Raw genomic sequence first — 13,383 nt, 5'->3', positions numbered from 1 at the left:
TCTATGGTGGTATGATCTAGAGAGAGGTGTGTTTACTCCTCTCCTGTACTGTGCACTGTGCTGTGAGTGACAATAAGCACACTTTTCTACCCTGGACCTTTGGCCAGGATCCCAACTCCCCTGTGGTCACAAGCTCTGACGTGCTAGTGTTCCTCCTAACCCCAGGACTGTAACCCAGGACTATGACCCAGATCTGAGTATGGGCAATAAAGAGTACTATTCCTGGTGCTAGTAAAGGGATCCCTGTAATCTCCTTCTGACCAGTTGTCCAACGCCCTTACCATCTGTGGACTGAGAGGTCCAGAAATTACCATGGCTCCCACTGATTCTGTGGTGCCCAAGGCCTGCTTCTGGTTTGCTTGGGCCTAGTCTGCATTGGCACAATCTGCACTCCACTCTCACCCGAGTGCAGCAGACCTTTTCTGCCAATCTTCTAAGTTATCTTGGGTTGGAAAATTTTTTCACTCTGTCCTTTTGTGGGTTCTGACACTCTAGAATTCATTTTGAGACATTATTTAAAAGGATTTGGGGGAGAGATGAGGTGAGTGCCTGCCTTTCCTCCACCATCTTGGTTCCATCTCACATTCTTTAAACCCTTGCATCCTTCCATCCTACTATCATCTTATATCTCTTCTGCAATTTGTAGATAAAATCTTTTTTAAAAAGCAGTGTACAATGGCTGCCTCTAAATGCTCTACAATCTGATTTTGACTTCATCATTTCATGGAAACTTGTCTCTCTAAAGTTAATAATCTTCTCAATTGCCAAATCCAATGGCCTTGTCTCAGTCTTCATTTTTCTCAATCTCTCTGCAGCCTTTGAAACTACTGATCATTCTTTCCTCGACCAATCAATCAGTAAATATCTATTAAGTACCAAATATGTTTTACGTATTATGCTAATCCCTGGGGATACAAAAAAGAGGCAAAGAACAGTTCTCGCCCTCAAGGAGTTCACAGTCTAATGGGAGAAAAAACAAACAAATAAATATATACAATAAAGCTAGATAGGAAGTAAGAGAGGAAAGGCACTAGAATTAAGAGAGGTTGGCATTTTTGTTGGAACTTAAAGGAAACCATGGAAAGGAATAGGTAGAGATGAGGAAAGAGTGCATTCCAGGCATGGAGTGCAGCCCAAGAAAATGTCCATGCCACTGAATGCAACTGAAAAGACTATTTCCAAGTTTATCCATGACCTCTTTATTTCCAACTCTGTTATTTTTATTCTATCTTCATTGATGTACTCTTTCTCACTGTCTGCTTTTTTAATATCCTCTGGCCTGGGAGAAGGGGAAAGTTGCGCTTAGGTTCTTCCCAACAAACTGTATAATGCCCCTCCTGTGAGTGAATTAGTTCTTGATCCCTCTATGATAAAATGTCAAGATCGTTCCCCAACCTGGCTTCCCTTTTCTTTGTGCCCCCCAGTTTAGCTATGTTCCTCCTAAAATACGGAGCCCCAGAATGGACATAATGCTTCAGATATGTTCTGACAGATTATCCCAGTACCACAACTTGCTTTGTTCTGGACACTGTGATGCTCTTAATGCTTCCTAATATTGTATTAGCACTGTTGGCTCCAATATCATAGTATTGACTCATGTTGAGTATATTCCACTAAAAATCCAGAATTTTTTTCAAACAAACTATAATCTTAACAATGCCTTTCTCCTGTATTTCTAAAGTTGTTTTTGAACCCAAGTAAAAGATTTCAATTTATTTCTATCAAATTTCATTTTATTGGGTTTATCCCAATGGTCTACCTTTGTCAAGATATTTTTCAACTCTGTCACCAAATATGTGAGTCTTATTTAATTTCCCAATGTGATTCTTAAATTTCTTTAAATTCTTTTATTTGTCTTGTTTTTCTTTTTTTGTAAATCATTGCCAATTCTTGCTTAAATTATTTTAGTAAGTTGTTTATTCATTTGGGGATGTCTCTTGGGGCATCTTGTGTGGTCTTTTCCTCACCCTCATTGCTTCAGCTGATTCATTTGCTCTACAGTATTTTAAATTGTATTAGCATTCTTCTTTGCTCATCTTTTATTTTGATTGGTTTTCATTTTCTTTTGGGTTTTTTTTTTTTTAGCTATTTCTCTTCTGTTTGATGTTAGCTTATTTGGTAGGGGTGTGTGAGGAACCTGGTTCCTTTGGATTCTCTCATTCTGGCATCTTGAATCTGATTCCCATGAATGGTTTTTGAATTGTTGAAATACTTATTGAAGCTTCCATAAAGTAGAGCAATCCCCACTTCCTAAAAAGTGTTGCTTAGGAAAATGATTTAACTGAGAAATTGTAATGGCAAATCCTGTGGGAAGGTGTCAGAACATTTATGCCAGTGTGTCTGTGAAAGAACCGAAAGATGGTTGGGGGTGGGGGTGGGGAAGAGAGTGAGAAAGCATTTGTGAAAATGTTTGAAAGGTTTATATTTAGTAGTAGTTTTCAAATTCCAGATTTGGTGCTTTGGCCCAAAAGAGAGTCTGAAAGTTGTTGCAGCTCCGGGTCATTAGTTTAGAGCAGGAGTTCTTAACGTGGGTCAATGGATAATTCCAGGGAACCTGTGAACTTGGATGGGAAAAATAATTTCATCTTTATTTCACTATAGTTGATTTCCTTGGCAATGCTATGTATTTTATAGTATTCATTTTAAAATATTATTTTGAGAAGGAGTCCAAAGACTTTTCTAGCTTGTCAAAGGGGTCTATGACACAAATAAGTTTACGAAGCCCCTTGCTACAGTAGGATTGAAGGGAATTATATCCTCAAATCCAAGCCCAAAAGGACTGTTATTAACTTTGTTCTTCAGATAAGTCTGTTCCATGGAAGTCACTATACATCGCTAGGCAACCTCAATGTTGGCTAGTAAAGTGCCCGCTGTAGCACCCAACTGGGAGCCTCATGTGATGTACAGCCTTCCCCCAGGGGACTTAAGAGGGAGATTGTAGGATAAAAAAGAATTGGGAATGAGGTAGCTAGGCAAGGGCAAAGGAATTAATATTAATTCACTTTCCCTACCCTTATTCTACCCTAGACAGTGGCCAATACTTGATTGTTTATACTCCTTTAATTTAATCTTTTAGCTTCCCTGGAAAGGAACAAAGCATGCTCCTCTCAATGGGAAAAAAAATTTTTCCATCCTAAATTAATTAGATTCTATGAAGTTAAGCAGAAAAGGGTTTAGGTTTTCATATATGTATAACTACAACCTCAAAGCGCATTGCATCAGATTGCTCATTGGTGGAAATTGATTACTTGATGCTGGGTATTTGCATGCTAAATTTTCCAGGGGCAGAATTGGTAAAAGCTGGGGAGAAGAGAGTTCCTGGTCTTCTGACTTCCAGCTTCAATTGAGAATACATGTGGTTCCAGATTCTCTTCAGGGAGAGGTCTGTGAAGGGAGAGGAGTTGACATATAGAAGAACTGGTAGCTGAATCATGTCCCTAATCCCAACTTACTACACTAGAGACTCTGGGTGAGATCTGAGACTTTCTCTCTTGGTTCAGCTATCTCACTCACAGTGGTCATTCTCCCTGTGTATTACCTGGCAAATTCTCATCTGCATAACTTCTCTGATTTTTGTTTGCTATTTGTTGTTATTGTTAAGTCATTTTTCAATCATGTCCAACACTCTGTGGCCCCATTTGATATTTTCTTGGCAAAGAGTCACTGGAGTGGTGTGCCATTTCCTTCTCCAGTTCATTTCATAGATGAGGAAACTGAGGTAAACAGGATTAAGTGACTTGCCCAGGGTCACATAGCTAGTAAGTGTCTGAGACAAAATTGAACCCATGAAGATGAGCCTTTTTGAGTTCTTCAGACTTCTTGACCCAGCACTCCAGTCACTGCTGCCACCAAGCTTCCCTGTTTGCTATAGACTTGGATAAATGAGTCTGTTTGCTATTTGTGGTCTGTGTAACTAGCATTTAGTGGGAAGGGAGTCAAGAATTTGGATATATAACTTGGGTCACTTCTTCCCTGTTAAAAGGATAGTGATCAGAGGAATAGCTTGAACCTAAAATTATTTCCCCTAGAATACCAATATTTAGGGGAGGAGTGGATAGACATGATTCAAGTCCAGAAAGCAGAGTGACCAGATTTGAAGCCCCAGTCTCCTTCATCTCCTCCTGGAAGGAAGAAGTCATCCTTGGAGAAGGGTGGGTGGAGCAGACTCTAAAGATAATTCATCCTTCCCAAGCCACATCTAGTCAGACCCATGCTGGCACATATAACCTATTGTAAGTAACTCACAAGTTTTCAAATATGCATTTTCATTTCAAATATGAATTTTCAACTCACATATTTCAAATATGCATATGAAAGAACAAGAAAGGGGATATACAGGAAGGAGAGAAAAGTCAACAACTTTGATCCCTGGCTTTAGTTTTATCTCTATGTCTCCTCTGCCTTCCTCTCAACTCATTTGCCTGGGGATTGTAGAAGAAGTTTGAGGAATAGAAAAACTGAAGGAATCCAGAATATCCTTGGGCCTTGGCAGCATTGGGTGAATAGTCCAACATGCATCATGATCATTTTTGGGAGGTACATCATCATAAAACAGACTAAGGTCAATCATACAAACCCAAACCTTGTAACCAAGATAATTCAGTTCAGAAAGCCAGATAAGTCTATGGGCAGTAGGGACTTATCTAGGAGTATCTCGGCTCTAAAGAACTTGACACCTGGGGTAGATAATCTCTTGCTGGCTGTAAGAGCCCCTATAGGCAAGGCTGAAGGGAGCAAAATTAGTCACTTGGTAAAGGAAAAGATGAAGGTTATTCTCCCTAGGGAAATCTTTTGCTAGTTGATAAATGGGGCAGCCATTTTTCTAAAAAAGCCTAAAATAAAAGAAAAGGTTCTGACTTGGTACAATAAGAGCATTGCAAAGCAAGGATCTAAGCTGAAACCAGAAGCTAGAAGGAAAGAGAAGTTACATGACCACATATCCAGTGGGGTTTTGTCTGGCAGGGGCCAAAGGAGATTACGTGTCCAATGGCAGCATCTAGTGGAGACTATGCATCTGATTAAGACCAGAAGGTAAGCAGGTGGAGGAGTGTTTTGCTATAACCAGAAGATGTCAGAGGTTCCACTGGGTCTCCATTGTGTGGTGTTGTCCCTTCACATATGTGCCATAACCATACATGTTCTCTATTTATGCTTATTCTTTATGGGACATTTTTTTTTTTGGCTTTTACAAATCAATATGCATGAGAAGGTATAGTAAGAATTGAAGGACAACAGCATCCTCCCCCATTTCTAAGCAGAAAGAGCTCTTTGCTCCTCACATACACTCAATCCCTGAGAAAGTAGACTCTAATTTGAAATGGTTCTACAAAATATTCCCACTCCTACAATGAGCTGGAGGTAGGGGAGGTGGGCTGTTGGCAGGGGGAGAGGAGATACACACTTTCTGACCTTGGGAGTTCTTATTTTGTTTGTAGAATCCTTCTCAGTGTACTTCTTCATGTTCTCAAAGAGGACCAATGACATCACAAGGGTGATGTTTTGACTTGGATGAGCTAGACACTGGCTATTCCCTTGCCCTGCTGGCCTGTCTCCTGTCTGGGCTGGGTAAAGTTACTCCTCAAAGCTGCTCCAAGTTTTCCTAAACCAGACTCAGCTACTGTTACCATTAGCTCCAGGATTTCAGTTGCCAACAGGAACTCAGAGACCTTGATGAATCTCTTTGTATCACTGAACATCTGGGCACTCCCATTTCAGGATACTCACTCACCTGAGATATAAGGAAGAAAAAACACACCAGAAACAAAGGTGCCATGAGTTCAAGAAAACATGGTGGGAGGCAAGTAACCAAAGCTGCTGCCCCTCCTCATGAATGGAGGCTTACAGCAGTCCCTCTTCCTCAAAAGCCATGAGGGAAAAATGAGCAAGAAATTTTTGAGGAAAATGTCATTTTTTTTCTCAAAACATACAAGGGGAAAAATACATGAATAAATATGGACATTTGACCATGCCTATAGTATGCTACTAAAAAATGATCATTCACTAAGAACTTAAGATATAGGAATTTTAAAATGTACTGTGACAGTACCCCCAAATGCTATGTACTGAATGGTTCAATATAATTACCTGATTTGTTAATCATGCTTGGACTATAAGCTCCTCAAGGATAAAAATTATTTTCATTTTTTAAATTTATATTTTCACTGCCTAGCACAAAGCCTGGAACAAAATAGGAGACTAATAAGTGGTTATTGAATTGTATCACTTACAACATCCTTCTTAGGGCTGTTTAAAAAAAGATGAGTCCAACTTCTTTATGTGATATAAAAATTTTATTAAATTGAAATATACTTCTGACTTGCCAAGGATCTCTTAATTGCCAGGTCTAAAGACTTTTTCTCAATCTTTATCCTTCTTGACTTCTCTGCCTTTGTCACTATTGATCAATGTCAGTTTTTAGGGTTTCCTGACATTATTTTTATGTTCTAGTTCTTTGTCTCCTCTGCTGGATCTTTATCTAGGTCATGCCCTCCAACTATGAGTGTCTTCCAAGGCTCTCTTCTGGACCCTCTACCATTCTTCCTTTACATTATCTCTGTTGGTGATCTCATCAGATCCTTTGGATTCAAATGTCTCTATGCAGATGATTCTTAAATCTATTCAGCCAGCCCCAACTTCTCTCCTGCGTAACAATGTTGCATCACCAACTATCTTTTAGACAATCCTAACTGGATGTCTCATAGAGGTATCTCAAACTCATCATGTCCAAAATTGAACTTGTTATCTTTCCTCTCAAACCCTCTTATGTTCCATACTTTCCTATTACTGTTGAAAATACCACTATCCTCCCAGTTACCCAAGATTAGAACCTAAGTGTTATTGCTGACTCCTCACACTCAGCCCTCAAATCAGTCTGTTGTCAAGGCCTGTAGATTCTGCCTTTATAGCATCTTTTGTACATGCCCCTTTCTCTCTTCTAACACCGTCATCAGCCTGGTGCAGCCTCTCATCATCTCATATTCAGAATATTGTAACAGTTTTCAGGTTGGTTGCCTCTTCTTAAGTTTCTCCCCTCTAACGTTTATCCTCTGTTCAGTTGCCGAAGCATTCTTCCTAAAGCACACGTATGACCATGGCACTTCCCTACCCAATAAACTGTAGCAGCTTCCCATTATCCCTAGCATCAAATTGAAAATTCTCTGTTTTCTTTATTGTATTTTTTTATTGCAAATTTATTTCATTTTCAATTCACAGATCAAAACAAGTATTTTCATAACACAGTACAAGAAAAAGGATAATTGCATATAAAACTGCAACTCCACCATGTACAACTTGATATTCTCTCTAAATATTCAACAAAGTTATCATGTAAATTTCTTTTTTTCCCTTCTTGTCTTCCATCCCCATCCCCCACTCCAGAGATGGCTACCATTAGATATAAATACATATATGTAAAATTATTCTTTCTTCACGTGTCCTTTATTTTTAATTGGTGTATTTATAATAGTCAAAATAACTTAATTGCTCAAAATCATCCTTAAAACAATATACAATGTTCTTTTGGTTCTGCTTGCTTCGCAAACAGTTTTACCTTGGTGAGTGCATTATAATTATTCTTTAATGTTTTCCTTATATTTCTTCTGGATCTTTTATATCAAATTTTCCATTGAGTTCTGGTCTTTTTGTTACAAATACCTAAAAGTTTTCAGTTCATCAAATGTCAATTTTTTTTTCATTCAGGATTATACTCAGCTTTGCTGGGTAAGTTATTCTTAAAAAAAAAAAAAAGACAGAGATAAGTCCAAGAATAACTTGCCTCTGTCTTTTTTTTTTTTTTCATTTTTAACAACCAGGATTTATTTAAGGCTTATTGTAAGTAAAATAAGATATGTGTAGCAGGGTAGCCTTTTTTTTTTTTTATTTAACTTTTAACATTTATTTTCACAAAATTTTGGGTTACAAATTTTCTCCCCTTTTATCCCCTCCCCCCCACCCCGAAACCCAAGCATTCTAGTTGCCCCTGTGACCAATCTGCTCTCTCCTCTATCCTCCCTCCCTGCCCTTGTCTCCGTCTTCTCTTTTGTCCTGTAGGGCCAGATAGCTTTCTTAACCCCTTAACCTGTATTTCTTATTTCCCAGTGGTAAGAACATTACATTTGATCCTAACACTTTGAGTTCCAACTTCTTTAGCTCCCTCCCTCTCCACCCCTTCCCCTTGGAAGACAAGCAATTCAATATAGGCCAAATCTGTGTAGTTTTGCAAATGATTTCCATACTAGTTGTGTTGTATAGGACTAACTATATTTCCCTCCATCCTATCCTGTCCCCCATTACTTCTATTCTCTTATGATCCTTTCCCTCCCCATGAGTGTCGACCTTGTATTGCATTCTCCTCCCCATGCCCTCCCCTCCATCCTCCCCCCCACCCTGCTTGTGCCCCTGTCCCCCACTCTCCTGTATTATGAGATAGGTTTTCCTATCAAAATGAGTGTGCATTTTATTCTTTCCTTTCGTGGAATGTGATGAGACCTCATGTTTTTCTCTTGCCTCCCCTCTTTATCCCTCCACTAATAAGTCTTTTGCTTGCCTCTTTTATGAGAGATAATTTGCCCCATTCAACTTCTCCTTTTCTCCTCCCAATATTTCTCTCTCACTGCTTGATTTCATTTTTTTTTTTAAGATATGATCCCATCCTCTTCAATTCACTCTGTGCACTCTGTCTCTATGTATGTGTGCGTGTGTGCATGTGTGTGTATGTATTCCCACCCAGTACCCAGATACTGAAATGTTTCAAGAGTTACAAATATTGTCTTTCCATGTAGGAATGTAAACAGTTCAACTTTAGTAAGTCCCTTATGACTTCTCTTTGCTGTTCACCTTTTCATGGTTCTCTTCATTCTTGTGTTAGAAAGTCAAATTTTCTTTTCAGCTCTGGTCTTTTCATCAAGAAAATTTGAAAATCCTCTATTTCATTGAAAGACCATTTTTTCTCCTGAAGTATTATACTCAGTTTTGCTGGGTAGGTGATTCTTGGTTTTAGTCCTAGTTCCTTTGACTTCTGGAATATCCTATTCCATTCCCTTCGATCCCTTAATGTAGAGGGTGCTAGATCTTGTGTTATCCTGATTGTATTTCCACAATACTTGAATTGTTTCTTTCTAGCTGCTTGCAATATTTTCTCTTTTACCTGGGAATTCTGGAATTTGGCCACAATGTTCCTAGGAGTTTCTCTTTTTGGATCTCTTTCATGCGGTGTTCTGCGGATTCCTTGAATATTTATTTTGCCCTCTGGTTCTAGAATCTCAGGGCAGTTTTCCTTGATAATTTCATGGAAGATGATGTCTAGGCTCTTCTTTTGATCATGGTTTTCAGGTAGTCCCAGAATTTTTACATTGTCTCTCCTGATTCTATTTTCCAGGTCAGTTGTTTTTCCAATAAGATATTTCACATTATCTTCCATTTTTCAAATCTTCTCGCTATGTTCTGTGATATCTGCCTTTCTCATAAAGTCCTTAGCGTCCATCTGTGCCATTCCAGTTTTGAAAGATCTATTTTCTTCAGTGAGCTTTTGAATCTCCTTTTCCATTTGGCTAATTCTGCTTTTGAAAGCATTCTTCTCCTCATTGGCCTTTTGAACCTCTTTTGCCAATTGAGTTAGGCTAGTTTTCAAGGTGTTAATTTCTTCAACATTTTTTTGGTTCTCCTTTAGCAGGGAGCTGATCTGCTTTTCATGCTTCTCTTTCATCCCTCTTATTTCTCTTCCCAGTTTTTCCTCCACCTCTCTAATTTGATTTTCAAAATTCTTTTTGAGCTCTTCCATGGCCTGAGCCCATTGGATGGGCTGGGGCACAGAATCCTTGATTTCTGTGTCTTTGCCTGATGGTAAGCATTGTCTTCCTCATCAGAAAGGAAGGGAGGAAGTGTCTTTTCTCCGAGAAAGTACCCTTCAATAGTTTTATTTCTTTTCCCTTTTCTGGGCATTCTCCCCAGCCAGTGGCTTGACCTCTGAATATTCTCCTCACACCCACCTCACCTCCTGATCCTCCCAGCCAGCGTTTGGGGACTGAGATTCAAATGCTGCTTCCCGCCTTAGGGCTTTTGGCGGGGGCAGGGCTGCTATTCAGTGTGAGAATTAAGTTCAGATGGTCAGGTCGGGGCAGGGCCGCCTCTCAGGCACAGTTCCCTCAGGGGGTTTATGCACAGCCCTTCCACAATGGATCCAGGCTCCCGCCTGCTTGGGGAGCCCCTGTCTGTAGCCGCCTCTCAGCTTCTATCTCCCGGGGGGGCCCGAGCCATGGGGGCACCCCACTCCCCTCTCGACCCGCCAAAGAGACTCTCTCACCGACCCTCGTCACCTGTGGGGGGGGGGGCTTGTGCCGCCGCTGGAGATCCCGTCTCTGAAGCCTGCTTGGATCTGTACCTCTCGGAGCCGCGGCCGCCGCAGGTCTGGGCTGGGCTCCGCGTCTGCAGTGCGACAGACCTTTTGCGAGAGGTTTGCAGGTCCCTCTGTGGGTGGAGGGACCCGCGTGGCCACAGGATATCCCGTCTCCATAGCCCGCTCAGTTCTTTTCCTCACGGTGTTGCGGCTGCTGCAGGGCTGCACTCAGCTCCTAGTCCCGGCGCCTAGCCCACAGTGTGAAGGACCCCCCGCGAGAGGTTTGCAGGTCTCTCCGGAACAGAAATCTCCCTCGCTCCAATATTCCGTGGCCTCTGGGTGCAGAATTCACCGTGAGTTGGTCCCCTCTAGCCGTTCTGTGGGTTGTGGGTTTGGAGCTATGTGTATGTGCGTCTTTCTACTCCGCCATCTTGGCTCCGCCCCCCATGTCTTTTTTTAAAAAGTAAAAAAATTTAGCAATTTATTTTAAAGCACAGAGATTTCTTTATTCTTTTTTTTCATTTCCAAATTTCTCTCTCTCCTCCTCCCTCCCCCAACCATTGAAAAGACAAGAAGATCAAAACTCATTAGTATGTATAGCTATGCAAAACAAATTTCTGCATTAGCCAGGATATGGATAACATGTTTCAACATGAGTTCTTTGGAATTGCTGTGGATCATTGTGGTGATCAGAGGTACTGTCTTTCAAAGAGATCTTTAAAATATTGCTGTTATTGTATTGATTTTCCTATTGATTCTGCTTACTTCATTTTGTATTAGGTCATTAGGTCAGAGTTCTTCCCAGGTTTTTCTGTAACCATCTCCTTCATCATTTCTTAAAGCACAAAAGTATTCTATTACATTCATATACTATAACTTGTTCACTCATTCCCTAGTTGATGGTCATATCCTCAGTTTTCAATTCTTTGCTACCACAAAAAGAGCTGCCTTTGCCTGAAAACCTCTAGTGACATTGAAATTACCCTCAGACTGGGTCTGACCCTGAATCAGATCAGTGCCCTGTTACTTTAGGTTAAATATTAGAACTAAATGAACACTCAAAGGTTATTAACCAAAGCCACAGCAGAAGAAGGCTATTCAACAAGGATAGGTACTAGGGACACTTCAAGTTGACTCCCTTGCTTGAGTCTCCCATCATTATATGACAGACATATTGGTAAATAATTCAGAGACATTCAGAGTACTCTGGAACTTATTTTGCTTGTTTTGTACTTAGGCAACCAGAAAGTAATGTCAGTCTCCTGAATTATTTAGAAATAGTCTGATGAGTCAACCAATACTTAAAGATCGTCTCAATGTCTTTTAAGGGAAAAATAGCTTACCTGCCATAAGGGCAGTACACAGAAGCTTCTCAAGATAGCACATTTCACTTTTAGAAAACTGTCATGAAGTGTTTCTTTATATTATTCCTAAATCTATTGAATACATCTATCCATTGCTCCTAGTTCTGTCTCATGGGGCCAAACAAAAGTAATTCCAATTATTTATGCCAACCTTTAGATATATAATGAGAATTTTGACTTTTGATTTTATTTTTTCCCTCTGCAACTTTTGGCTAACTGAAAGCCTGTCTTCTGTTAATATTAACCTCACTTGACTAAGCCTAGAGGAATTTCAATTGTCCCTAACTCTTTTGCAAGAAGTAATTCATCCTCCTCAGCCTATTTGCAAACCCTCTAAATGTAGTTGAATTTGTAACATGATTTAACTTCCCTACAGTTTGCTTGACAAGGTTTGTTTCCTTAACAGATTATGAGATTATGATTGTTTAAGTTTGTTCAACTTTCAGCAATGAAGGAAGTATGGTATTATAAATGTCTTTTCTTTATTTTTATGGCCTAAGAGGAATTACAAGATTGAAATATGTAAAAGAATTCTTTCTCTGTCACTTAGATGTAATTTTGCCTATCAGAGAACATTTTAGAATCTTAATGGTTTTTCAAGTTTATTGTTTTCTCTGAGGCCTAAGCCTATGCCTGAGTATAATAATAAAACCTAGGTTTTTAACCTCTATAACTTCTTGTCCTTGTTGTTGTTCAGTCATTTCATCTGTGCCCAACTCTGTGACCCCATTTGGGGTTTTACTGGTAAAGACACTGGAGAGATTTGCCATTTCCTTCTCTAGATCATTTTACAGATGAGAAAACTGAAACAAACAGGGTTTAGTGCCTAGGCTCACACAACTAGTAAGTGTCTGAGGCCAGATTTGAACTCAGAAAAATGAGTCTTCCTGATTCCAGGCCTTGCATTTTATCCACTGTATCATCTAGTTGCCCATATAATTTCTATGTTGTAATCAATATATTTTGGCAGCAGTTACCTCCCACGTGAACTCAGAGAGGAGATTTTTCTCCCATACTATATATTTAAAGCTAGCTATCATGTCCAACCTATGTCTCTACTCTAGTCTAAACATCCTGCTTTCCTTCAACCTATCTTCACTCTTGATAGCTAATCTAGATAACCATCCTCTGAACATTCTCTAGTTTATCAACTCCTTTTCTAAAATGTGGAACCCAAAATTGAATACAGCATCCTGCATGTGGCCTGATCAGTGCAGCAGATGGAGGAACTGGAACCTTTCTTGTTCTGGACACTCTGTCTTCCTCAGGGCAACTTAAGTTCAGTTAGCATTTTTGGATGTTCCATTTCACTGTTTACCTATATTGATCTTGGAAGTTCACTGAGATTCTAGTTTTTTCTTTTTTTTAGACAAGCTACCCTCTAATCATGACCCTCTTTTCTTGTACTTGCAAAGCTGATTCATTGAGCCTAGCTATAAGACATTATATTTATCACTCTTCCATATTGTCGTTAGGTTCACCTCAGTGTTCTAACACATTGAGATCTTTTGGGATTGGGATTATTGTCTCGTAGATTAGATTCTTCAAAGAACTTTTGCTTTATGCAGACAAAAAGGTTAAAATTTCAAGGTTTGAGTTCTATCTTTGCTACTTATTGGCCATATGACCTTGCCATGGACCTTTCCTCATTTTCTCATACGTAGAATGGGTTTCACCCTATCTCAC

Source organism: Notamacropus eugenii, chromosome 5 (genome assembly GCF_028372415.1).
Source record: "Notamacropus eugenii isolate mMacEug1 chromosome 5, mMacEug1.pri_v2, whole genome shotgun sequence".
In the NCBI taxonomy this organism is placed as follows: domain Eukaryota; kingdom Metazoa; phylum Chordata; class Mammalia; order Diprotodontia; family Macropodidae; genus Notamacropus; species Notamacropus eugenii.
Note: the sequence above shows the minus strand (reverse complement) of the source record.